Source organism: Macaca thibetana, chromosome 7 (genome assembly GCF_024542745.1).
Source record: "Macaca thibetana thibetana isolate TM-01 chromosome 7, ASM2454274v1, whole genome shotgun sequence".
Taxonomy (NCBI): domain Eukaryota; kingdom Metazoa; phylum Chordata; class Mammalia; order Primates; family Cercopithecidae; genus Macaca; species Macaca thibetana.
In genome coordinates, this window is record NC_065584.1 from 50738508 (window position 1) to 50764141 (window position 25634).

A 25634-nucleotide genomic window follows, 5' to 3' on the forward strand; every position below is an offset into this window, starting at 1 on the left:
AAAATAGTTTATGAAATATATATATATTTCTAGTTCTGGAGCTGGATGGTGGTGATAGTTGTACAACAATGTGAATATATTTAATGACACTAAGCTGTACACTTAAAAATTGTTAAAATGATGAATTTTATGTTACGCATAGCTTACCACAATATTTTTAAATGATCAGAAAAATATATAACCAGTAACTACTGAGTAATTGAAATGTGGCTAGTGCAACTGAGGGACTGAGTTTTTAATTTTATTTAATTTTGATTCGTTTTTGTTTCAATCTAAATAACCACATGTGCCTAGCAGCTACTGTATTGAATACAGTAGCTAAATGTACAGGGCTAAATGCCTAAAGAATTTCATTTAAATAATGCATTTTAGCATGCTAATTTTAAAAGTTATCATTTGAATGGATTTTCCCTTGCTTTTTGTTTTCTGACTTTTTGTTATGAAATTGTCAATCTTACATAAAAGTAAGGAGAATAGTATAATGAATATCCACTTGCTTGTCATCGAGATTTAGCAATTGTTAATATTTTGTTATGTTTCCCATAGTAATTTTTGAGATCCAGCTACTCTAATGCGTTGAGGCCAAAGCTCTGGAACTGAAAAGGGCTTAGTCTGACATCCATCTCTGGACTCAAAACCAATTCCATCGGCACTGCCCTTCCCTATTGTTAACTAGTTACATTTTCATTTTCATATTTTCTAGGTAATGGTGCCAGAAATGATAATAATATAATCACAGTTATTTGTGAACACATTCACAACTTCTAAATTCATTTCAGATTTGAGCTGGGATTGTTTTGTTATTAGACTGTGACTTCTTTGGGTGGGTGGGTGCTAACAGTAAAATGTCACCAGTCACTGAGTGTATGACACCTCAAATGACACACAGGTGTGACCCAGCAAGTATGGCCCAGATGCCAGATGAACTGGTTCTTTGAAATCTATATTCACATTTAATTTAGCCTGGAGGTATGGCTATAAAATAATGACAGCTATAAGACACTGTAACATGATGCTTTAATGTCATGATGTGGTTGTGGTTCTAAGCGTTACTGTGATTATTGAGAACTGCTGAATTCTAGCTTCACTCTCTTCCTTTGGGGTTGTCCAGTGGCATGGTTAGAAAGCTGGTTAATTGCGAGTCAAACTTGTGCAACTAAAATGGAGCAGGAAAAAAAGCACCATGTCCCAAAAAAGCATCTAAAAAATGCAATTCCAGAACCACAGAGAAACATGCAACTCTACCCAGATTTCTATAATGAGTCTTCATATTTTTATCTAGTAACTATGGTCTCATGGAAAGAAGGTATAAATAGTACCGTGGACAAACATGCGGACCTGACAAAAGACTTCTTAGTTTCAAATCCTGGCTTTGCCACTCATTGATTGTGGGCCTTGGCCAAGATACTGAAACTTCCTATAACTCAGTTTTTTCATCCATACAATGGAATTAATAATCACATTAAATAAGATACTTAGCAAGGTATGTTGCACATAATGTATGTTCAATAATAAATTAATAGTATTCACATTTTTAAATATAATGATAGCTCTTTGAGGGAAATACCAAATAGGTATAGTTTTATATTGTCTTTATAAACACAGTCCTCATGATCTGAGGAAAATTACATTCCAGGAGACTGGATATAGGAAGCAACATGGAAGGGGCAAAATATATTTGTCAGTGGTCTCTATGGTTTTCTAGAAGCAGCCAAATGATAGATAATTCTAAAATCCAAAAAAACTCTGAAAACAAAAATTTTCACAAGTTTTCAACAAAAATTCATTTGAAGGCAAAAGCTAATCTGAATTAATGTGAGACTATGTATGTCTTTTTTTTTTTCTTTTCTTTGTTAGGATCTTGCTCTGTCTTCTAGGCTGGAGTGGAGTGGCGCACTCATAACTCACTGTAACCTCGAATTCCTGGGCTCAAATGATCCTCCTTCTTCAGCCTTCTGAGTAGCTAGGACTACAGACAGATACACCATACCTGGTTAATTATAAATTTTTTTTGTAGAGATGGGATCTTGCTATGTTGCCGAGGCTGGTCTTGTTGCCTGGCCTCAAGTGATTCTTCAGCCTCAGCCTCCCAAAGCACTGGGATGACATGTGTAAGCCGCTACACCTGGCCTTATGGTCTTCATTTATCCCACTTAGGGATACTAGTGAATTCTGTTATAATTTGTTGCAGTTAGTTGTGAGGTGCTGCCCTCACAGCACCTCACAACTTCAATGGAGATATTCTATAAGAAGCTGTATATACATCATGTCACCTTCAAAATCAAAATAAATCTGAATTCCAAACCATATCTGGCCCCGAGGGTTTGGGGCATGGAATTCTGGATCTCTACTCTGCTTACATTCCACTGGCCAAAAGTTAGCTAGCCCTGCTAGCTACAGGGCACCTGGGAAATGAGGCCTTTATTCTGAGCAGTCAAGGGCACAGCAAAAGTCTATTGCTATGGGATGAGGAAGATTGGACATTGAGGCCCAACCAGTAGTCTCTGACACAGTCTCATTCATTTTCTCCAAAGCTTTATCCTAAAACATCCTCAGAACCTCCTGAATGGGACCAGAATAAATAGGAATTTTCCATTTGGTCTTCTGTAAGTAGCCTAGATTGACTTCAAACAACCCAGTTCTAGCTTCAAAACACCCAACATGGTTGGTTACCCTTACTCCCATGGAACGCTACCTTGGCTTCTCAGGCGAATCTATAGCAGTTCACAATTCTTCCCCCTGCAGAACCACTTCAATCTCACGGATATTTCCTAGTCTTCCAGTAAATTCAGAACTAGACCTTTGGTTCTAGCCAGGGTACTTATTTAGTTGGGACCCTTCAAATGGACTAATTGTCAATGTCCCTTCAACTTTTCATGGTAGAAGAGTCAGGACATTCCATGAGCATGTCCAAGAAACTTCTGAAAAGGAATATCCAGATTCAAACATTGTCTGTTTGAATTCATCAAACTCCATCAAATGCAAATTTTGCTTCTCTCAAAAAAAATTCAAATTCAACAAATTCAGGTCTGGGCAGAGATAGTATTTTGTTCTAGGAAGCATAGAGAATAAAAGATGAGTGTTTTTTTCTGCTTATTGCAATTGGATACAAAAGGAGGAATTTTTCGTGAACGCTGAAAGAAGAAAAACAACTTAAAATTGGATTTTATTTTCAACTGGGAGGCTAGAGAACTTCCGTCTATGGTACATATTTTTAATAAATGGGTGGGGTTGATATTATGGGAACCCAGAACCTGCCAGTTCTGAAGCCTAATTCCTAGTCATTGGCAAAATGTAATTTTTCCTCAAATAAAGATGAAATGCAAGATGAGCAAAAAAGAGGTAGTCACAGACAGTAACAAAACAAGATTCAGCCTCTGGCTTGGGTGCAGTAAACTGTAAATAGATCAGTGTTTCATAGTTGTGTGAGAGTTGCCTAGTTGGCCTCTAGAATCTTGCTTCATTTTATGCATGCCTTGTTGATTCTATAAGAATGTGCTTTTTGAATGTCCTGTAGTTAATTTATCAAACAGGGATGCCAAACTTTAAGCATTCCATGGGTTCTTTTTAACTTTAAATGGAGTTTGTGCAACTATTCCAAGTAGGTTTAAATAGATAAGTATTCTGGGGAGTGTCAATTTTATTCAGCCTAAAAGCTAAGTTAACATAAATGGAAAAATAGATGGTACCTTCTGCATTTTCATACATTTTAATGGCTAGTTCCTATTGATTGCTGTGCCTCTTTTTGCAAGTAAAGGAAAAATCAGACATCACAATGGACATTTCCTTGCAATGGAAAGTTATTTTGATCATACCTTACAAATGATCCATACTGATATTAAGTTTACAGTGTTGGGAGGAGGAGGAAAGAGTGAACTTAATTTGAATTTAGAAAGTCTCTAAATGATAATTGAATCACAAGTCTGGATTATAATTCTAGGAGCAACACTTGACTTGGTCAAAATCACTGTTATGAAGAGATGCAATTTTTACACAGTACTTCACATTGATTAAGTAATGTGTGAAAATGAAAAAAAAAGTATTTGAATCTTAATCACAGTCATTTGCATGAAATAAAAGTCTGTGTCAAGGGAATGCACATTATAATAACTCCTGGGTGTTTTGGTTGCATCAGTGAGCAAAGAAGTTGTATGCATTTTTTTCACGCTGATATACAAGAATTCCTTTTATATTTATTGTATCTTTGATTGTACAAAAATTTAGCAATATAGGATTTTGGTTGGTGAGAGACGACAACTGATTCACTACCTTAACAATAGCTGTAATTAAAACAGATGCTTGATAATGCATGCACTCGAATTAAACTGGGAACATTCAAAGACAGAAAAGAGAAAGAGGAATTTGATATGAACCTCATTCTCAGTAAGGCTCTCCATTAGATGGAAAGGTAATAAATGAGAGAATGAACTTCAGAAAAATTCTGCCTGTCTCTTTTCTACATATTTTTCTCCCTATTGCTGTATGCTTAGAATACTTGAAATATAGAAACCTAAGCCTCTTGCCCGTGTACCCCACCCCCAAATCATATCTGAGACTGGTCTTCAAATCTACAGATCCTATTTTTCTGCACTGGCACCTATCAATACCTCCAACTTAGCCTCTCTGTTGAGAATCATCCGAGTCCAAAGTGCCTCCAAACTCTGAAGCTAGACTCCCTCTTGCCTTCTTCAGACCCCCAATAACTGAAATCATCAATAACCTGAAATCTCCTATTTGGGTTGATATGTGTTTCCTATGATGTTGAGTTAATTTTTTTTCTTATTTTGATAATCTCCCCCTAGTTTTAGGCTGACATTATGTGGGAATAAAGGAGATTTTGGTCTCTGAAGCTTTTCATCTTCCCTGTTTTGTGGAAGAGAAAAAGAGACTAAGTAAGAGTTTTGATTCCTGAAGAGGTTGAAAATGCCAAAATACACTAATAGCTGTTTTCAAAATGTATAAGTCTAATTGTTCAACCTAAGTCAGAAGAAGAAAGTTGGTGGAAAAATATCTGCCAGATATTGGCCATAATAAGGGATAAATGTGAAGCAGAGATGGGATGGTAATGGATGCAATAATTCGTTTAATTAGAATTGAATAACAGTAAAAATAATAGTTATAATAACAATGTTTCACTAAATAAAACAGAGTAAAACAATACATAAAAGTAAAAAATTAAAAAATAAAAAAGATTACTAATTCAGTAATAGCGGAAAACAATTTTGTGCTCAATCTCACTTTAAGGAAGAAACAGACACTCTGAGAAAATGAAGGCATCAATAAAGTTTCAAAATAAATGCACTGACACTAATGTCCTGAAGTTATTACACACTTAAAAATTAAAAACACTCCAAAATACAAGCTTTCTTTCTTGACAATGACATTCTTTCAACTTCAGAATCTAGAAGTTTGCCTTGATTCTTTACCCTTTGTCTTCTGGTGGATAGCAGACACTTCACAATACCTATTGAAAGAAACAATCCCACTTTCCAATCTTGCAAAATCCACTTCCTTTTTTTTAGAAAACATGCCATGTGGCTGCACACCTTCCTACGTATGCCTCATTCACCAACCTTGTCAGGCCCTTGCACTTCCAAAGATAGTATCTGTCCTCCTTTTCACCTCTCCAGAATTCCCCGCTTCTCCAACCCTAATTCAGGTTCTATGCCTTGCAAGAAGGTTTCTATGATCACTCCAGGCAGCAGCAGTTTCTTCCTTCTCTGAGCTCCTATTGCATCAACAGAGAATACTCCCTAGTTCAGCACATACTTACTTTTGTAATAGTTTGTAGTTTTTCTCCCTCCCCAGTTACAAGCTCCTTGAAGATGAGAAAGATATCCCAACTTCCTTCCTTCTTTCCTTCAACAAATTTGTATCTAGTACCTACTCTGTACTGATGAGAGCCTTTCTAGATTTCTCCTACAGCACTTAGCAGCATTGCAGCCTGGAGTAGGCATGAAGTACATGCGTGTATTGTTTGAAGACATTTATTAAGCAGCTCTCTATCACCCTGGATGATTCAACTTAACTCATCTGCTCTTTCCTCCCAACGTACATTTAACCCATTCTTTTTAACCGAAGATCAAACCTTCAGTACCATCACCAAGCCTACTCTGTTCTTTCTGATAGAGGGAAGCAGATAGATTTATGACAGGGCAGCAAAAACCTGTTTGTGAAACTTGTTTCTGTTCTTAGTTCCACTTGACTTCCTTTGTACTATTGCTCAAGACACTTAACTTCTTGTGCCATCATAATGTCCCCTTCTGTAAAATAGAGACAATAATATATGCTGTGCCACCCCCAGCACTCCCCAGGGTGAGGGTTGATGAGATAATGGCTGTAAAACACCTTAAGCTCTTCCAAGGAAGGTGCCATAGTGTGGAAAAAAGTAAAGGGTTATTATGTAGCTGATCACATTCAAAATACAGGGTGCAAATGGACCTGTGGAGTTTTGAAACAAAGCCTCGGGGAGACAGGCTAATGCTTCACTTGCCCTTCAGGACCAGGCAGCATTTCTGGAACTTTCTCTTACATAAGTTAACTTTAGAAAATACATTTTATTTGTTTTTTAAAGGGGGTGGTGATTTATGCCTACAAAACAAAGGTGAACTCACACAGCTTCAATGCAAGTCCCTGCTGTTTGAAGAGATACTGCCTTTGTCTTTTTCTTGTTTTTGTTTTTGTTTTCCAGTGGAAAATAGGTTTTATTGAGACCCTACCAGTTGCAAAATCTGTTCCTGGCATTAAGCTCCTTCTTCCTTTGCAATTCAGTCTATCTTGAGTGGTCCCATGAATGCTTTCTTCTCCTCCACGGTCTGGAAGTGGCCATGGCCAAACTTGGAGGTGGTATCAATGAACTTAAGGTCAGTTTTCTCCAGAGCCCGCCGTTTGGTTTGCTGGTGCAAGGACTTGTGGGGAGGGTGAGCTCTCACTTCTTGGTTCCTACCACACAGTCCTTCAGCATGACAAAGTCAATGGTCACTTCACCATAGTGGCCAAAGCCACCCAGAGGGTTGATACTCTTGTCAGACATGTCATAGTCAGTGGAGGCATTGTTCTTGATCAGTTTGTCATCCTTGATAAGATAGCCCTGGCCAATCTTATAGATCTTCTTATTGATCTCAGTGCGGTGATGGTAGCCTTTCTGCTCAGCACGTGCCACAGAGAAGGCAACACGGGCAAGATGCCATGCCCCAATACAGGACTCCATGAGCAGGTCTTGGTGGGTCTTGTGGGGCAGATTCTTGGTGAGCCAACGACTGGTGATCCCTTTGTAGCCTTTGCCCTTGCTCATTCTGATGAGGTCGATCATCCCGTCCTGCCCAAACACATGCTTCACAGGTACCTGCTGCTCAAGCCTCTCGTGGACCCAGTCCAGCTTCTGGGCCATGGTGTCTCCATTCACCTGGATCTCCATCAGGTGGGCCTTCTTGTGGCGCAGAGAAAGCAGGCACATCTGGGTGTGGGCAATCACGCGGATGACTTGGCCATACTTCTTCATGCTGCTGAAGTCCTTCTCCAGCTGCTTCTTGCCATCCTCATCCTGCCATTTCTTGCAGTACTTGGTAAAGGCCTTCTTCTTAGATTCATGCCAGTTCTTATAGAAGCGCCTCTTGCACTCATCACTGATGTGCTCAGCGAAGACGGTCTGGAAGGTCCAGAGGCCTTGAGGGGTTTCCACGTAGCCCACAATGCCCACAACCACCATGGGTGTTATCTCTACAATGGTCACAGCCTCTACCACCTCCGTCTTATTCACCTTGGATCCTGGCCTGTCGACTTCCTGTATGATGTGGGTCATGCCAGCCTTGTATCCCGGGAAGCCTGTGAGGCAGACCGGCTTGGAAGGGTCATCCTTAGGGAGGCTCTTCACCTTCCCACGATGCCTGCTGCTGTGTGCTTCTGAGGCAGGAAGCTGAGGGACCCACGTCTGGGAGCGAACTTTCTGTGAGACATCACGCCGTCAAATCCCACTGGTAGAGTGAGATACTGCCTTTGAATTAACATACAAGCCAAAAGAAAGTAAACTCTAGCTTGGCAGAGCCCATCTCTCAAGCTTAGAATACCTCTGGCCTGGAAGCTCTGTGAGGGCAGGAACTGGTTTCTTGTTCACAATTATATTGCCATCACTGCAAATAATGCCTGGAATGTAGTAGAGTAGAGCTCAACAAATATTTTATGTTCTCTGTATCACATGAATGAGTCTGGCTTTATTGCATGAATGAACCCATGGAACGAGAGAAGGTGCTAAAATCTGGGCACTGGTAGGTCCAACACTCTCTTATTTGAAGAAGGCGCTCAGGGGTTATATCGCCCACTGGGCTGGCTGTGTAACAGTCACATTTTGTGGGCACTGCCACTGGCTGCTCAAGTCCTCAGGGCTAGGAGAGTACAGGACCAAGGTCATTTTAATCCGACATTCTGATGGAACGTGCAACTTCGGATGTGCCAGGTATAAGTAGGAAACATGCAAGGAACTTGAGCATAGAGTTAATGTGTGGAGTTAGATATTATTGACCCTCCAATATTCTTGTTAAAAAATTTGGGTGCTGGAGGCTACCAGAGAAATCTGATTAGCCTAAATACATGTGGAGTTAGAGTAGTCCATGGGAGGAAAGGAACAGGATTCAGTCTGACCTTTTTCTCCCCACCAGAGGTTCAAAGGTAGTATGATAGATCTGATAAACCAAGTGGCTACGACTGAGGCCATGTTGCAAGAACAGAGGTGAACCTAAGAGAAAGCTCACCACGTGAGAGGAGTTAGCGGGGGCTGGGGACCACTTTCAACCCCAGGACTTGGATCATTAGAGTCAGGCTGATTCTAGGCACAGTGCACAGTGGGTACTAGTGTGCCCAAGTCACACTAACATAGCACTGGTCATACAGTTTTAAAAATAAATCCAGATGCTTATAATGCAAAACAATAAACATGCTAAACAGTGATTTGGCATCTAAGAAGCCTTAATGCAGTGTAATGTTCTATTTCTTTCAGGCTGCTCTAACAAAATACCAGAAACTGGGTGGCTTATAAACAGCAGAAATGTATTCCTCACAGTTCTGGAGGTGGGAAGTCCAAGATCCAGGCACCTGCTGATTTGATGTCTGATGAGGGTCTGCTGTTTGGTTCATAGACGGCTGTCTTTGTGCTGTGTCTCCACATGGCCGAAGGCACAGGGAATTCTCTGTGTCTCTTTTATAAGGGCATTAATCCCATTCATGAGTGCTCCCCCCTCATGACCTAATCACTTCCCTAAGGCCCCATCTCCAAATGCCACCACCCTGGAGCTTAGGTTTCAACATATGAATTTGGGGAGGACACAAACATTCAGTCTACAGTAGGAAACAAAGAGAAAAGGAACATCTTCCCCTTCAAAGGATGAAACTGCTTGGCCTCAATGACTCAGTGGAGGCCTCTGTGGGAGCCAGCAGGTGTGGAGAGAGTAAGAGTGGAGGCCACCAGGCCAGGCACGGTGGCTCATGTCTGTAATCCCAGCACTTTGGGAGGCCGAGGCGGGCAGATCACCTGAAGTTGGGAGTTGGAGACCAGCCTGGCCAACATGGAGAAACCCTGTCTCTACTAAAAGTACAAAACTAGCCGGGTGTGGTGGTGGGCACCTGTAATCCCAGCTACTCAGGAGGCTGAGGCAGGAGAATTGCTTGAACCCGGGAGGCGGAAGTTGCAGTGAGCCAAGATCACGCCATTGCACTCCAGCCTGGGCTACAAGAGCAAAGCTCTGTCTCAAAGAAAAAAAAAAAAAAAAAAAGAGTGGAGGCCACCAAGGAGCTGCAGGATAATGTCACCATAATTACATATGTGGCAAGAACATCCAAAGGAAGCGACGGAGGGAAGGAGGAAGGAAAGAGGAAAGGAAGGAAGATAGATCTGGCTACAAAAAACTGACAGAAATGCCAAAGACAAGGCTTTCATTCAAAAGTGACGTCCTGGTTCACCCTGTGGTGGTGAGCAAAGGGCAAGTGCAGATTAAAAGCAGAAATGGATGTTTCCCTAATGTGGCAAAAAGGCCTTGACCTGTAATACCAGACTGTCAACAAAAATCCTCAGAATAGATGTGTGTAAGACAGGGTGAGAGAGAAGGTTTTCCCACTTCAGCTATTTAGGTCCTGTGCCTTCTCATTATTCCCTAGAGACAGTTGGGAAAAAAGGAACAAAAAGCACCAAAGTACATACATCCCAATGCCCAGGTTAATTTTACAAGAGAAAAGTCTAATAAAGCCCAAGTAAATAAGAAAAATGAAAAGAATCTACCCAGGAAATTTAGGGGCAGATCACAGGCCAGAATATAAAACATTCCTGGGTTAAAAAGAGAAAAAAAGTTATGTGACCTATGCAATGATTATTATTAAGGAAGGAAGGAAGGAAGGAAGGAAGGAAGGCAGGCAGGCTGAATACATATAAAGAAGAGGCACATTCAAAAGAGAATGAGAATCAGGAGAAAAATTTGATAAAACAAATGGCTCAGACTTTAATATAATTAAAGAGAACACGGGCTCTATGAAAGATGATATCAAACATAAAAAGACAAGAAAACAATGAAATCTAAAGGAAGCAGGCAGAGGCAAAGGAAAAAATAATTTCATTGCAGAAATCATAAATGATTTAGGCTGGGCATGATGGCTCACACCTGTAATCGCAACACTTCGGGAGGCTTAAGTGGGAGAAGATTGCTTGAGCCCAGGAGTTTGAGTCCAGTCTGGGCAAGATAGTGGGACCTGGTCTCTATGAAAAATCTTAAAACAAAAATTAACCTGGTGTGGTGGTGGATGCCTGTAGTCGCAGCTACGTGGGAGGCTCAGGTGGGAGGTTCACTTGAGCCCAGGAGGTTGAGGCTGCAGTGAGTCATCATCCTGTCACTGCACTCCAACCTGGGTGACACAGTGAGACCCTGTCTCAAAAAATACATAATAATAATAGTAATCATCATAATAATAAATGATTTAGAAACATCAAGTAAAATTGCAGAAAACTGAGTTTGTGATCTTGTTGATAGATGAGAAAACCACACAGAATGAAGAGGAAAGGGGAAAAAATTAAAAAGAAGTTACAAAGAAGTTAGTAGATATGGAAGGTACCCAACCTAGTTACCAAATATAGATAATCGCTCTTCCTAAAGTCAAGGAAAAAATATTCGGATATAGCAGAGAAAAAGTTTCAGATATCACAGAAGAGCGGAATCTTCAGATTAAATTAATTAATATATTATAATTTATCTAAGGCATATTTCCTGCTGAAATTACTAAACTTCAAGGATAGAAAAAGAATTCTCCTAACACCCAGACAGATGAAACAAATCAAAGAAGGGAAATACCAGGCTAGCTTCGGACCACTCCATAGCAACATTTGAGGCCACAGGACAGGGGAGCAATGACTGACAAATTTTGAGTGGAAAATCATGCGACCCAGAGAAGTTGTTGTCCAACATGTAAAGATAACAACAAAATTCTCAAATATGTAAAGATTCAAGAGACATACTACCTATAACTTCTTCTTAAAAAAATTATTTGATAAGATAATCTACCCAATTAAAAAATAATTCAAAATTAACTTGGAGATGGAAAAGCTTTGTCCTAAGGACTCCTTATGTGTGCTAAATAAATGTGAACACACTGAATGAAGTCTAAATAGTGATGCTTATTACACCTAGGTAATTATCAAATATAAAGTCAATCTTTAAAACCTTCAAATCAAAGCTAAATAATATTTTTAAAATAATAATGGATTTGGTGTCCTATAGTATTAACAAAAACAGAAGGCTAAAGAGAAAGAGGATCTAAAAAGATATAAAGTGACTGGGTGCAATGGCTCACACCTGTAATCCAAGAACTTTGGGGAGCCAAAGCATGAGGATCATCAGGAGTTCAAGACCAGTGTGGGGAACAAGGCAAGGTCTTGTCTTAACAAAAAATTTAAAAATTAGCTGGGCATGGTGGCGCCTGTCTATAGTCCCAGCTACTCGGGAGCCTGAGGTGGGAGGATCGCCTGAGCTCAGGAGTTCCAGGCTGCAGTGAGCTGTGAATGCACCACTGCACCCCTGCCTGGGAGACAGAGTGAGACCCTGCCTCTAAAAAGAAAAAAAGAAAAAAAAAAAAAGATGTAAACTGAGCAAATTTCCTCATCTTCAACAAAGGACTAATAGAAATTTTAATTTTTTAAATTGATAATTGAGAAATATAGACATATGAATATTATTACAAGTTGTAAAATTCACTGCTGATGTAATAAAAAACAATGTCTACATTCAATAATATAATGCTGGCAGGGCTGGTTGGAGGAGGGCTAAAGGGGTGGAAACACTGATTACTTACAGTAGGAGATCTTTTATCCAGAATTACAAGGACTTAACCTGTTCAGATTAATGACAGTATACATATGTACCTTCCAAAAGAGCTGGGTAATCAAAGAACAAATTTGAGTATATAAATGTAGTGTGTAATAAAGGAAATAGGTCAAGTTAAGAAATAGTCTTTAAAAATGTATATATTTTGAATATCTCTTTTTATTATAAATAATATATCATGCCAAAGAATTGAATATTAAATTGCTTGTCATAATTTTGCATCAGTTTAAAACATCAGGCTTACCTATAAAAGTTAGCATTGTACACTATAAACATAATAAATATGTTTTACTTAATTCCTTTGTGAAATGCACCCACGTTGCCTTAAAAATGTAGGGAAGGAGATGGGAATATAATGTAAGCATATAAATATATAAAAGTTACATTCACCAAGAAATTCTGCTTGATCTTTATATAGTGGCAAAAATCACTCATTATCAGGATATGTTGTAACAACTTTTGCAAACCAGAAGACAATGGATGAAGTAACAAGCTCTCTGGGAAAGAGGTATCTGCTTGCCCTTGCTAGTCATTTTTTTTCCTCAAATTTTTTTCTCAGAATGTACCTACAGAGCATTTTCTGCTTAGTAACGAATCACCATTTTAAAATAAAATGTATGAAATTTTTTACAACATGGAACAACTAGAAACTGTTTTTCATTCATCATAACCTTTCTACCTCACCTACATTGTTTGAGTTGCACCCCCATAGGAGTTGGACTGGCAGAATAATTTTGATTTTTAGACTTTTAGACTTCCTAAATAAACAATCTCTACTCTTACAAAGACAGCAGTAACAAAGAGGGTGGAAAGAAAGTATTAAACTCATAAAATATGTAATACAAAGACTGACATAAGGTCAAACACATGCTATAACAATACATGTAAATGATAAGAGCACCCAAATAAACGTAAAAGAAAGCAAACCCCAACTTTATGTAAAATATTAAACAATTCTTATCATCTATGCTAATATCAAAACCTGAGTAAAATAGACCATTTCCTTAGACAATATAAGTCTACAAAACTAGATTTCTTTTTTTATTATGAAATGGAGTCCAGGCTGGAGTGCAATGGCGCGATCTTGGCTCACTGCAATCTCCACCTCCCAGTTCAAGCAGTTCTCCTTGCTTTAGCCTCCCATGTAGCTGGGATTACATGTGCCAGCCACCACACCTGGCTAATTTTGTTGTATTTTTAGTAAAGACGGGGTTTCACCATGTTGGCCAGGCTGGTCTTGAACTCTTGACCTTGTGATCTACCAGCCTTGGCCCTCAAAGTGTGGGGATTACAGGTGTGAGCCACCGTGCCTGTCCCTCTTTTCCATTTAACTGATAGAAAACCTATCTAGCCACCACAAACTGGTCAAGGAAGTACTACTCAAAGGCCAGTACCAAATGGCTTTCCATGGACTGAAATAATTAAATCATTTAATTATATCAGAGTTGAAGGAAATCATTCTTCTTACAAAGGCAGTACAACAGTGATGCCAGGGGTTTGCCACAATGGCACAGAAACAAACAAACAAAAACTACAGGCTAATCTGACTAATGAGTACGATTACAAAATACCAAATGGGGGTAATTCCAGACTTCTGAGGAGTTTCATAATATAAATAATAATATAAAATTTGTTAAGAGATTTTACCATATAAATAGATCAGAGAACTTGAACCACAGGATGATTTCAATATTTGCAAACAAAAATAAAAAGTCTTAACTTTTTAATAGATCTTACTATAGTGGTAATAGAATAAAATTTTTAAAGCCATATTTTAAAAACATATATTTATCTGGTTATCACAAACTAATAGCCAGTATAGCACTTAATGGTGAAAAACTAGAAGTAGTCTCATTAAAGTCAGGAACAAGACAGGAGTACTTGTTATCACCACAGTTATTTAATGATTGTTCTGGAAGTGCTCACCAATGTAATTAGATGAGAGAATGAGATAAGAAGCATAAATATTGGGTAGGAAGAGGCAGAAGTGTCATTATTTGCAGATTATAAAGATTATAGTTTTTAAAAACCCAAGTGAATCAACTGAAAAACTATTCGAAATTTAAGAGAATTTAGTAGATTATCTGTTTAAAATATGAACATGATAATAACTTTCACATTGCCTATAAAAAGTAGTCACAACATTCAAACTTATGAAGTAGTTTCCTATTCACACACACAAAAATAAAAACCAGAAATGTGTCTGCTTTATATTAAGGAAGTTATAAAACCTGAGAGCAAGCACATCATCCCCTTTAGGGGGCATGGTGGTTCATATCTGTAATCCCAGAGTCTGTGGTGGGAGGACCGCTTGAGCCCAGCCCAGGAGTTTGAGACTAGCCTGGGCAATATAGAGAGGTCCTCTCTCAAAAACAAACAAACAAACAAACAAAACATACAGAGGACACTGATAAGTATGAAAAGAAAAACTTAAAATGTCATTACAGACTAAACTATAGGCCAGGCACAGTGGCTCATGCCTGTAACCCTAGCACTTTGGGAGGCTGAGGCAGACAGATAACTTGAGGTCAGGAGTTCAAGATCCGCCTGGCCAACATGGCAAAACCCCATCTTGCCTAAAAATACAAAAATTAGCCGGACTGGTGGCGGGTACCTGTAATCCCAGCTACTTGGAAGGCTGAGGTGGGACAATTGCTTGAATCTGAGAGGCAGAGGTTGCATTGAGCAGAGATCATGCCACTGCACTCCAGCCTGGGCTACAAGAGAATCTGTCTTAAAAAAAAAAAAAAAGAAAAAGAAAGAAAAGAAAAGAAAAACAATAAAACAGGCTAAACTATAAATATAATACAAAAACAAATTCCTGGCTGGGCACGGTGTCTCACACTTGTAATCCCAGCACTTTGGGAGGCACAAGACAGGCAATTGAGCCCAGGAGTTCAAGGCCAGCTTGGGTAACATACTGAGGCTCCTGTCTTGAAAAATAAATAAATAAATAAATAAAACAAATTCCTAGTAGGCCTTTTTTGATAAATGTGACAAAAATAATTCTAAAGTTTATTTGTAGAATTAGCATGTGAGAATAACCAAAGCAGAGCTGAGAAATAAGAATATTAGAAAATTAATTTTATTAAAAATGTTTATCTATATTATAAATTTATAATATATAAATTGAATCTAAATTGGTAATTTTTATTATTTTTTAATTAGGAATTAAAAGTGTGGTCGTCGTCCAGCAACAGATCAAAGTAACAGAGCCAAAAATCTAGAAATAAATTCACATTTACAAGGAAACTCACTATATGAGAAAGATGATCTCTCCCTGAATGGCAAAAAGATGAATCATTTTATAATTATATCGAGGTATCTGGCTCAGGCTAAATACATAGGGGTCATTGTGATAGTTCCATTTTCCTCCCTAAAAGCCCCTCCATGTATTTTTTTTTTTTTTTTTTTTTTTTTTGCAAATCCTACTGACTCTGCCTTCAAAACACACACTGAATCTGATCGCTTCTTGCCACCTGCACAGCAATCGGCTTCTCCACCGCTTGCCCAAATTTCTGCAGCTTCCTAATCAATGTCCTGGTTTTTCTCTTCCAATAATCTTCTCCACACTGCAGTCAGGCTGGTCTTTCAAAAGGTAAATCAACTCATGTCAGTCCCTTTCTCAAGGCCTCCCAATAGCATCCCATCTCACTAAAGAAAAATGTCCCACCTCCTTACACGTGCATAGACCCTCCCCGCATTCATGGCCCCCTGCCTAGCTCTCTGACCTCATCACTTCACTCTCTCTCCACTCTAGACAAACCAGCCTTCTAGAAGCTCTGTCTCACCTTAGATCCTTGGAATTTCTTTTCTCTCTGCCAGAGTGCTTCTCCTAGATCTTCAGATGGCTCACCCTTCACATACTTCATGTTTTCCTGTGAAAAGGTTCACTCGGCAAAGGCCACGCCTTGCCATCCTATCTAATGTACTACCTTCCTGTCACCCTCTGCTTCACCTTCATTGCTCTGTCACTCCCCAGGTTGTTCCTTCAGATAGCCTTGCTTATCATCTCTCTCCCACTAGATTGTAAGCTCTGTGAGGACAGGGACTCCATCTGTTTTGTTCACCAGTATAACCCCAGTGCATAGCACAGTGCCTTGGGACATGGTAGATGCTTAATTAATATTTATTGAACAAATGAATTGCAGTGGGTATAGAGAAAAGGGGGTGCAACCTGTAGTTATTGAGGAAGTAGAATTAATAGGACTTTTTGACTTATTCAATGGAGGAATGAAGGTAGCCTGAGGGAAGGACCTGAGGATAATTCTAAGTTTCTGGACCAGGTAACTAAAGAAATACTGCATCATTCTTATGTTGGGAAATTGAGGGCAAGGTTATTCAGACTATGTTGCCCATTTTATTAATTAGAGAAACGGCTAATTTTTATCAGTTTGAGAAAGAATATGATGGGCAAAGTATAGTTTTAGAAAAACTTTCAGCCGGGTGCAGTGGCTCACACCTGTAATCCCAGCACTTTGGGAAACTGAGGTGGGAGAATCACGAGGTCAGCAGTTCGAGACCAGCCTAGCCAATAGGGCAAAACCCCATCTCTACTAAAAATACAAAAACCAGCCAGGCATGGTGGCACGCACCTGTAGTCCCAGATACTAGGGAGGCTGAGACAGGAGAATTGCTTGAACCCAGGAGGCAGGGGTTGCAGTGAGCTGAGATCATGCCACTGCATTCCAGCCTGAGCAACAAAGTGAAACAAACTCCATCTCACCAAAAAAAAAAAACCAAAAAAAAAAACTTTTTAAACTTTCTGTGCAATTTTTCTGTAAACCTGTAAAAGACAAAGTCTAATAAAATTTTGAAGAATGAGGCTGTAACATTTACCTCCCAGTGTTTCTAAGGAAATTAAATAAAACAACACTCAAGAACATGCCTGGAACCTAGGCACTACTCTCTAGTTTTCCACCAGTCAAATGCCAGTGGCTACGGCTGTCCCTTCCTTTTCCTCCCAAATCTCTTAATGGGGTTCATTTTCCTACTAGTGCTCACACCTAAAACTGTTCACATTCAACATCTGATCATCGTGATCAGTTTCCCCGTAAGTCCAGCTGGGTTTCAAATGCACGTGTCTTAGTTGTTGTTTTTTCCCATTACATCACTCCTTTTTTCATTTTAATTTTTTTTTAGAGACAAGGTCTTTCTCTGTCACCAACGCTGGAGCACTGTGGCACAATCATAGCTCACTTACTCTCGAATTCCGGGGCTTAAGCAATCCTCCTACTTCAGCCTCCCAAGTAGTTAGGACTACAAGTGTGCACCATCATGCCTGCCTAATTTTTAAAAATTTTTAGTAGAGATGGGGGTCTTGCTATATTGCTCAAGCTGGTCTTGAACTTCTGGCCTCAGTTGATGCTCCTGCCTTAGCCTCCCAATGTGCTGGGATTACACATGTGAGCCACCATGCTGGGCCTCCTTTTCTTTTTTTAACCATGATCATCTCAAGTTATGTGTCCTTGAGGCAGTTGGGGCTTGGGGGGTAGGAAGTGCGGGTCAGATTGTCTGCACTGATATCCCAGTGCTGCCATCTTGCACGGTGAGACTGTGAACCAAGTGATAAATCTTTCTCTGCCTCAGTTTCTTTATCTGTTCATTGGGAGTGATAAAAAATAATGTCTCCTTCATGTTTTTTTTTTTTTTTTTGACAATTAAATGAGATGACACTTGTAAAGCACTTAGAATGGGAGAAAGCGCATAGTAAAAAATTAACATTATTTTCCTAAATAAGTATTTAAATGTTGAAGCTTTCTTCTTTATTTCTGTAGCTTCCTAATTGATGTCCTGGTTTTTCTCTTCCAACAGTCTTCTCCGTACTTCTCCAGGTTGGTCTTTCAAAAATGTAAATCAACCAATGCCATTTCCCTTCTCAAGGCCTCTTGATAGCATCCCATTACACTGAAGGAAAACGTCACACCCCCTTGTAAGTGTATAGACCCTCCTCGCATGCCTGGCCCTTGCCTAGCTTTGCCCACAGCTACACCTATGCCGTTGAAAAAGAGATGTGTTCTTCCATCCACATCCTGGGTAAACATCGTAATTGTTTTTCAAGCAGACAGCAGAGATGTTGATTGTGAGTTTTTCTGCTGGCGTCAGTCAGGTGCATGTTAGATTTGCCCAATGACTAGATCCGCTCTTCAGATAAGATCATTGCCATCACTTAACCAGGTCTGCATTTTCGGCATTTTATTAAGTAATGCAACAGCCTTCTACATATTGAAAGTATCTTGTATCTGTTGTCTGTTTTTCAGTAAAGAAATAAGGATCTTTCTGATCGAGAGTGGGATTGCTTTTCTCTGTTCCTCTCTCACCTCCATACCTTGTCTATAGCCCCCTGAGCTCCCTGGAGTCCAATAGAACTGTCATCCTCAAAAAGTGAGCTTACATGAGAAAATACGTGCTCATTATATTTACATTCAGCACGTCTAGATCAGCAGCTTCATCTGGGACTTAGACCTACAACATTGGTGATGCAGACAGCCAGATATTTAGTCACATCAAAGCAATTTGCTAATTGCAGATGCCTCCTCTCTGTTTAATGTTTCATGTGTAAGATTAGGTGGTTGATTTAACTGGTTCATAGTGCCTGTTTTATCTCATTAGCTATCTCTAAAGGAAATCAAATCATATTAAATACAGACAGAGGACATTAATTATCTGGAAAACATAATAGTATAACCTGTATCTGAGTATGAGAGGAATGATTCAAGTCACTGTTAATTTCCTAGCACTTTAAGTATATGAGAAGTTGTATATACATACATGTTAATCTGCAAGAGTATTCCATACATGAGTTATGCATCTGTGCATGTTAATTACAGTATTTGCTCTCAACATATAATTATCAATTAAACTATACACATATATTATTTTAGCATAGATGAATAGATAATGATTTATAAGTTAAACTAGGAGTTCTGAAGCTCCAGGTTATTCTCATGATGTTTTCTTCATCTCTTTTATCTTTTGTGCATTTTCAACCGTAATTCTAGCAAAACATGCAGGTAGCTTTAGCACTGCTCTAACTGTCTTTTGCTCTATGTTCCTGGCCCAAGCTTTATTTCCATGGACTCTATCTGACCTTTTATTAATACCTGTCATAAGTATATAATTGAGAGATTTTTACCTGAGATCAAAGCAGCATATTCATATTTGAGAGAAAAAAAATAGTCATAAAATTTCCAGAGAAAAAAGAATGCCACAAAATATGTAACGTAAAAATCCCCTGTGATATTAATATCCCCCCAAAAAGTGTTTAGCCTAGTGAACCAGGTTCTTGCCTAGGTTTAGCCTCTAATAAGACCTAATGCTTGTATTATTTATACTGCCACCCCACCAGCATATAGATACCACAATAGCCAATAAGGACTCCTTAGGGGATGTTTATCATGTCACTGAGCTCTGAATTCACAGAGCTTTACCAAGCACATCAGCCACTGAGGATTATCAAGGAAGGAATTCTTCATTTAAATGCTCCCCACTATTTTACATGATAGATTATAACAATCTTTATATCATGTTAATTTTGGAGTTTTTAAATCTCTGAAAATACATGAAGACAAATACAAACAAGAGCGCTATGAGACACTGTTCTCTATCTGTGTCTCCACTCCTACCACTAAAGCAGCGAGTTATTTCTACAAACTCTCAGAATCTGATATTCTAGCCTGAGGGCTTGCATACAGATTCAAGAGAATCACTTGTGTTTCTCAGTGTTTATCTTAGCAATGGGCTCAGAACTATTTGGGCATTAGCAATACCCTGGTCCAACTGGACAGATCTTTCCTACTTTGATTCATGTTCTTGCCACAAGGATTAAGATGCATTGCACAGATATTGATATTTTAAATCAGTTTCTTAATAAGAGAAACTAGTATAAGAGAAATGAGTATAAGTATATTCTCAGTGCTTATACCTTACAATACATTTTTGTCATGCAACTAACATAGTTCACTTTTAGAGATCAACGTACCTCAGAAACCACTCTTTGATGAGGCCAGGTGCGGATCCCTCCGTATATAAAGCAGTATAATGTAATGATGCTCCAATCCACTTAATTATAGAACTTATTAAAGTAAAAAATTATAAGAGCCACTGAACACTGCGTTCAATCAGAAAAGATCTACTCCCCAGAGTACAAAGGTAATGGCTATACTATAAAGTTATCATTTCAGTGGAGTTTTACTTTCCACCCAAGGGACAGGGCATTCATCATGAACGTCCTCCATGCCAAGCAATCACAACATCGCTGATCACCTTTTGCTCGGGCCCCATATAATGCAACTATTCCAGTTGTGCCATACCTGGCAGAGAAGATTCTGCAGATCCTAACCTCTTGTTGAGAGTTAAATAATTTCTGAAATGTACGATAGCTACATAACTCTCCCAGCCATTTTCTGCACCACGATTTTGCTCATTTTGCTTCCTTTGTGTTCCATTCAAGGTTTTCCTGTGCTGAGACAATCTTTTACATTTTTTCTTCTTCTGCCTGCATCAAAGTTAGGACTTTGTTAGGGATGCTTTGCTATCGGCATCTGTTACCTCTTTTTCTTAGGGGCTAAGGAGGAGGCTGCTGTGTGGCTGAAAAAGACTCTCATTCAGTTTGGAATTGCCTCCCTTTGCTTTCCTGTCACACTGTCAAGCTCAATCAGAACGCAATGAAAGTGATACAGAGGCGAGGCTTTGCTGGCGAGACTTAGAACAAAGACAGCTCCATAGCCTAGTACAGATTTCACATCCAATTTAACTCTTTGGAAAAGGATTTCAGGAAATACATAGTCAAGAGTTGAAAAAATGGAGTTGGGTCTACTATAAAGGCTAAAAGTATTATCCTGGCTTAGATAAGCTACAAAGATAGGTTGATACTATTTTCTAGCATAAACCACATTAGCCGGCATTACACATTGAGCTTTCTTTACTCGTTAAGTTGCAAGGAGATTTGAGAGGAATTTAGCAGCTACATAAAATGACTCTTTCATGATTCTAGCTTTACCAGTCATTTTAGTTGTACAAGGTGCATGAATAGCAAGGACCTAAATCATGTTGTTTAACAAATCTGGTATTAGAGGGTTAGTCTCAGTTTACTTATTAAGAATTTAGTTGAGTAAAGGATTTTAGGACTCAGTTCTTTGTGTAGATGACAATGAACGGCCCAATACTTGTATTTTTGGGGGAAAACATACGTCAGCTACACATGTTTTGAACTGTGCTGTTGGGCCCATAACTAATGTATTGCATTGAATATATTTTTCTGCAGGAACCAACTGTAAAGAAGAAACTTCATTGAGAAGGACATAGGTCAATGGTGACTTGCTTCAGTGGCCTCTACCATTACTTCCTTTCTGAAGCCTAGTTTCTACTTGTTCTCTGTCTCACAAAAGACTCGGTTTAACTCTCTGAATTTTTCAAAGTGAGGTCATGACAAACTTGGTTTAATTCTCTGAGCTTTCAAACTTAGTTCATGATTCCATTTTGAAGAATCATGGCCCTCATTTTCCCTTGATGGATTTGAAGCATACTGAAAACTGATTCACAAAGCAAATAGAATCTTGAACATTCTATACAGCAGCAGTAATGTTAATGAAATAGTGAAGAGAACTCATGCAGTTTAAATTAACTATTTTTATAAGCAATTCTTTAAAACTGTTATGGTCACAGATATTGTCAAAAATTTCAATGTTTGGTACATAGGTCAGAGGAGATATTTTTTCATGTTTGTGTACTTTATCTTATTGAAAATAGAAACATTTAAGTAACTTTATATACACTTACGTATGCAATTTTATATACACTCAGTGAGAGAGAGAAAGAGATTGAGAGAGTCTGAAGTTAGTTTACATACACAATTGCATTTAAGGGGTGTGCATTCAAATGACAAGCACCATACCATCATATTAAAGAAGATATCTCTTTGGAAAATTTGTCATGAACAAGAGATGATTAGAAGCAGCATATGATAGACAACAACATTTCATCTCTGCATGCAATTATGGTACAAATTAGAAATGCTATTATGTTGGTGCTCCATAATTAAGTAAGCAATTAAAAACAAAAACAGTTCATTAACAAATGTCATAGCTATGCTGACAAATGTCCAGTGAGGTCACGGTCACAGCAATTGCACGAGATGATGACTAAGTCTTCCCAAGAGCAAAAATCCCCACCAACAGCAATGGTTCTATTTCTAATGCATGTGTTATATAAATAGCAATTTGGGCTGGAAAAACTGAAATAAACATTGTAGGCAAATGTAGAGAGGAGGTGAGCTCTTTGTGGTAAGTTACTTACTCCATTTGTGAGAGTATAGTTGGAAACTAAAATGAAACTTTAGCTTTATTCAAAAAATGAAAATAAAATCTCTCTTGATACTTAATAGAGCTGTGGTAATTTCCTTGTAAGTCTTCGGCCCGTTGGCTCAATTCAGTCTCTTTGCCATTGAGAAACTTATGCTCTATCTTAATGAAGATAGCAACTAGAAATTAGCAGTTACTAGTGGTGGCTGTTAGATCTACCTATTTGCATGGATTTTCTTTAATGGCCATCGGTTCATAAGTATTTTCATTTTTTGAAAATGTTTTCCATTATTTCAAGAGAAACCATATAGTGTCACATGAAAAAGTTGTATCAACAATGAACAGGTTTGATAAATAAAATGCAGGGGGAAAAAAGTGAAATGGTTAATCTCTGTACTAATTATTTGTCCCATTTTTGTTAATACAAATTAAATGTTTCACTTGGTTAATGACAAGTTTGATCAAACAGTTCATAAACTGATGGATTGACTTTGAAATGAATTCAGGGAAAAAAAATGACATGATGTGGAGCTGGCAAGGGGCCGCCTCTAGTGGGAACAGATGCCCAACAAATTTGGCGAGTAGTTTTGTTCTCTTCTATCTGTTGCAGTTCACAATCCTAATGAATGTTATGTTTAAATAACATGAATAAAGATAAAGTGAAAATGAATTCAACTCCAGTTTGAGCAGCAGAATAAAAATGAGCAAACTGTATTATCTTCTGCCACCTAATCTGGGTTGAATTTCCTCTGTATCTTTTTTGTTTGTTGAAGAATCCTTTTCTTGAGTCTCCTTGGCCATTGACAAGGTCTTTTGAGATGAATATGAAAAGATAGATTTAAAGGTTAAGGCCAGGGTCAGATGGTTGCAGATGTTTTGTGAGAGATTGTTCGGTTCAGTTTGTGGTACTTCTCCTGACTAAGGTATTTCAAACAGGCAGACTCATGGCCAGCAACTGTCAATGAATGTTGTTTGTCTCACAATTGATCCATGCAAACACAAACACAGAGTAGAAAGAGTGTTTGTTTTTCTTAGGCAGATAATTTTCCCCCAGCCCAAAGACTTTGTCTGAAACCAGAGAAGACACTATTTTTATTTCTAGAAAGTAGGACATTTTTAGATTTTGCTCTTCAGATGATCAGCTGAGACCATTTTTCAGGGGACAAATAATGGCACCATGTAGCAGAAGTTGATTAGACTGTAAAAGGTTGCAACATTTTTGGAGAGGAAGTGAAAGGAAGTAGAGCTTGGACATTGAAAAAAAAAAAGATAAATGAACTAGTCTCTTATCTCCTGACTTCAAATTCTAATTAACAGAAAATGTGGAAATAAAGGGACAGAGTTCATGAAAGTCATACTGATTGCCATTGGGATATTTCATTATTTGATATATTTAGATTGAATCATATCTCCCCATAAGGGAGGTTAGAATACATAGATGTGTATGTATGTATAAAATGTGTGTGTGTATACACACAATATATATATGTGTATGTGAATCTGTTAAATTATGTGTATACACATTATATATACACATATATGTGTATGCAGTATACACACATATATATACACACATATATATATGTGTGTATACACACACACACGCTCACACACATAGATCCTCTTAACAGTCAGATATCATTAGATGAAAGGTATTTCCTCCAGGAATGTCTTAAGGGTTTTCCTTTAAGAATTTTTATTTACTACCTCCATAGGTTTATAAACATGATTAAGACATTTCCATGGGCCATTTCCCATCCCTTCCCTTGAGTGTTTTAACATTTAAGTTATGAGTGTTGAGAGCCTATAGTTAATTGTCTAAGGCCAATGGGATGGTTCCTTTCCACAATATACAATTCAGAACAATTCAGGTAGGGATGTTTTCTTTCTCAGATCTTGTAAATGGCTTTTAATTAACATATATTTTGGATCATTCTATGTAAAAATATCTAGGATGTTGAAAAATACAAAGGACTATTAATTTTTTAGTCAACACACTGAGAGAAAGCTTTTATAGCTTTTACTTTCCTAGCACCTATTCACTATCAGTTCTTCTTCACATTTACATTCTTCTGAATTTTATGCTGCATAATGCTACAGTGAAGACTGTGTTTATTATTCTGACATGATTCTTTGTGAAATAGGTGCTTGATAAGGATTATTTTTAAAACACCAAAAGCCCCTCAAGTGATTACTCTCTCAAACTTCTTGTAAAGGAGGACAGATAGTGATCCCCACCATCACCAGAGGCAAATCTAGAATTTTCCGATGTTTTCAATGTTTGCATGCCACATAATATCATCAAAATACTTTTTTTTTGCTAAGAAGAAAAATTAGATTTTTTTTCTACCTAAGGCCTGTTACCTGTTGTTCTTTAGAACATTTAGTTACATTTCAAATAACACAGTGAATTTTCTGGTCATTCCTATATATTTGGATCACTGAAGAATGAAGAAGCTTACAAGAATTACAAATAAAATCATTTCTTATGCTTCTTCTTGTTGAAAATGAAGGTGTTTGAAAATACAAATGGAAATTCAATTTGCAAACCTTCTTAGTGCTATGGATACACACATAAAACATATGAAACATTTCCTATTAAAGGGATTCAAGGATGTGTATTTCACTATTTCAGATTGTACAATGAAATTATCTTTTTACACAAAATTCTTCATTTCACTACCTTATCGAACTAAATTGTTTCATTATAGGACACCAAGTTTTAAAGATTGGGATTTTAGTAGAGAGAGTGTTAGCTCTACAACTTTTGCACACAAGTCAAATGTTATTTGAAATATGTATTTCCCTTCTTTTGACTATTCTGAAGGCAAAAGAAAAAATGTACAGAACAGAAAAGAAAATCTCAAAATAAAAACAAAGAAAACCATATAAGTTATGGTTCCTGCAAGTGTTGTTTTAAAAAGCTTTATTTAAAGCTGCTTCAGGATATTTTTGTGATAAATAAGAATCAAAATAA

General features: G+C 38.1%; 1 protein-coding gene and 1 pseudogene across 1 annotated transcript in view; both read right to left on the reverse strand.

Annotated features, from left to right (window-relative positions):
* Positions 1-25634, reverse strand: part of NAA30 (N-alpha-acetyltransferase 30, NatC catalytic subunit) — an 834104-nt gene that overhangs the window by 408074 nt on the left and 400396 nt on the right. The window lies entirely within an intron of this gene.
* Positions 6744-7956, reverse strand: LOC126959935 (60S ribosomal protein L3-like; annotated as a pseudogene).